The following is a 3,556-nucleotide window of genomic DNA, read 5'->3' on the forward strand; positions in this document are numbered from 1 at the left end:
CTGGACTCCTTAGCCACTATCATTTAATAAACCTATTGAAGTATCATTTTTTTTTTAATACTTTCCAGGACATTTCTTTTGTCATTCTTAACACACACAACATTTCAGATGTGCGGAAAAATCAAGCATGATCAGAAAGACAGATGTAGTTAACATGCTACCATAATAAATTAAATGAAGTTACAAAAATCACAATTCACTCCTTTTTAAATGGAATGACCCATTTTTGAGGCTCAAATAGCAGAAATGAAGCCTACATAACTTAAGCCAGAAAAGAAGTGAGAGTTAGATGCCACAAGGGGTGTAGAGCTCTCCTTCCACTTCCTTGTGATATAAGGAAAGCCATTCCTTTGTGTTACAATGCGCCTAGAGCATGACTACGTAATCTCAGGTCCAAACTCAAGAGTATTCACTTCCTGTAAGCAAATACGAATATCCTCACAGAGCTGCCTTACTGACTGCCTTACTTCCTGGTTTAGTCAAGAATTTCTCCTCTCAGGAAGAGGTTATCAAAATAGCAGCTACCAGGTTTACTTTTTTTCTTCAAAAAGGAGAACTTACTTCAGGACATCCTATCATAGTTTATACAATGAAGTTTGAAGTCAACTTGGTACAACTTTGTCTGAACTGGTTGACCGGTCACAAGACTATTATGCGAAAAGGTGTATACAGTGGGATCACGATAAATATCTTATTTTTACATTTTCTCCACTGTGAACAGTGTAGGTGTACAACACATCTTGCACAACTAAACGTATTTCAAAATTCGCTCAGGAAGCACTGAGTCACAAAAAGTACTGCACGTATCATATCTAATGTACGAAAACAAACCCCGAAGGATTACTTTTAATACATACACCTAAAAGTTAATGCCCAACAAAAGCAAATTTTAACTTCTGAAAAAGTGTATTAAACATAGAAGCTTTTTTTTAAAAAAAAAAGGCTTCTTGACTTCAGCTAAAATGGTGGAAGAAAATTGAGTTGTTTTGCTATTGCAAAGGTTACTGTGTTGAATTAAAGTGTTATTTTCATTAATTCTGTAGCAAGATCAATACATTAATTCTCATCTACGTTTAAGACCTAGTCCTCAACTTTCAATTTGGTACCCATAGTTAAACATATAAATTTAATATTGAATCACTTGTCTTATTATTGCAGAAAGCTGCAACTGAACTATTAAGTCCTCAGATGTGTGGTATCCATGAAGAGGTTTGGATTGTGCATTTCAAACAGCTGCCTGACAAAAGCCTAGTTATAAAGTAAACAAATATTGGTTCATTTCCTCCCCTAAATTCAAGGCATCAGTTGCTCAAAATGTGTAGAGAAATTATAGAGGATATTAGACACTATCTGGGATGCTGATGAGCTAAAAGGAAGTCACTGTCCTTGCATAACAAGCAGCATTTCAGATTTTGCACGGAGCCACCTGCAGTGAATAAAGCCTAAGTTCCCATGAGGATCAGGGTAATAAAGGATGGTGCTATGCTACCTTCATAGTGAGGATGCAGGAAAGTCTACAAAAATAAAAATAAAAATAGTTCAACCAAGTAGCAGGAATGTAAGTAACATCCACAGTTCTTCACATGAGAAGAGATGTTTGGTGTCAAACAGCTGGGGAGGTGAAATGAAAAGGTGTCACTTTAAAGAAATTAGAGCTTTTCAAAAGCCCAGAGTCCTGTAATATGCAGTGTGTTAGCTGCAGCTGTCTGTCCCAGAGTTTCATCCATTTCAGTGCTCAGGATCAGCAGACCCAGTAACCGCAAACTGAAGGAACACAGCAAACTACAAAGACACATGGGAAAATTAATTATGTTCCGTGGCTGGGTAGCTGGATACCCAGAACTGGACAACTGCTGGGTGGAATATTCCCCTCAACCTTCACACTACAAATAAATCATCAGTTTCTACCTCTGCTCATTTCATAGCAGCCTGATAATCTGCCGCACTTTCCACTCCTCCTACTGTCAAGACCTTAAGGAAATTAAACTGACTGGTGAACTCACGAGACCCAATGCCATCAAGTGGCAGAACAACCAGCACCACTGCCAACCATTGCTTTTTTAGTATTTCCAACTTATTTCCAAGTAATCAAATTTTCTGATATTCTAAAAGAAAACTGTAAATAGTTATTACACATTGAGTATAATTTGAAAAATAAAGTTTATGACTTAATTGTGGCGTGGGTTTTTTTAACCACAAATACAGCTTAGGACATAAAAATTCAAAAAGATGCTGTGAGGTTTCTATTATTACCTTGCAAGGAATATTTAACTCTTATTAACACTTTCACTTTATTTTATTTTCCTTGTTTTTCCTTCTACTTAAAAAAAGACAAACATTTTTCTTCACCACTAGAAAATGTAAACTGGAGCTTAACCTACCCCACAGACCTCTTTAAAAGAAGGCAATATTTACATGTTCTACATTTCAAAAATGCCAGATAATCAGGAACATTACAGAAAAGTAAAATCTGACACCTTGTTTCAGTTTTGGCTGCTTATTCAACAAGTAAATGTTTACAGACAGATTTCAAATTCCCTGTACTCTAACTAAGCCCAGAAAAGCAAACAGAAGACTTTGTAACACATACACAAGATTCCCCACCACTTTCATCCTTCAGAGTCAATGAAAAAACACCAGTGACTGCTGGATGGCTTTACACAGCTGTACAACACTTGGAGTGGATGCATTCAACTGCCAAAAAGAGTGCAGGCTGACACGACTAAGTATCCAGCACCAGGATATGCTGAAGCCTCCATCTCTTTAACATGAATGTTTAGTACCTGCTTGTCTCTTCACAAAATAATTAAGAAGTAACAAAGAGATGGTGGCTTGGACGCCTCAGGGAACCAAGCAGCTCACACAATTAGTTAAATGTTTTGGTGGTACCAGTTTTAGATCATTTGATGACATGAAAAGCCTTTCTTGACCATCCCGGAGGCTCTGCCCACGTTCTAACCTAGAACTGTAAACCACTTACTGCATAGCTTTAGACAACTTACGTATTCACTGCTTTTTCTGAAACTTATAGTTGTTCTATAACTAGCCTAACTCATTGCACCTTGTTCACTGATAAAAAGACCTTCTACCACAATATGGCAGCTACAGTTTTAGAACATTTTTCCTCACCAAGAAAAGACTGCTGGCCAGCAAATCAACATCTGATATTAGATCATTCAAAATAAGTAATTTTATTAATAAAAAGCATTCCTGTGACTGTTACGTTCTACTTTGCCATTTGCTCAATTTGAGCTATTACAAAAAAGTGTCAAAGCCATTTTGCAAAAATGGTTTTGCAAGCCTTCCTATTTCTGACCAGCTAAACAGAAAAGTAAGTGGTTAAACTTGGACATAATACCCATCACTTGTACCTAACTCTTAATCAGCACAGGAGTTGTGACAATACACTAAATTACCAGATAGTGTTTTATTGTGAAACAATGAAACAAAAGTTCCCCAGACAACTTTTAGCCTCTTACATGAAACTGCACAAAGTTGTTTCTGTGGTATCCTAGGACTACAGTAAGATACAAAAATGAGCCTCTCTTCTTTTCAA

Source organism: Nipponia nippon, unplaced genomic scaffold, assembly GCF_047370975.1.
Source record: "Nipponia nippon isolate SJK-2023a ecotype South Korea unplaced genomic scaffold, ASM4737097v1 scaffold_9, whole genome shotgun sequence".
Taxonomy (NCBI): Eukaryota; Metazoa; Chordata; class Aves; order Pelecaniformes; family Threskiornithidae; genus Nipponia; species Nipponia nippon.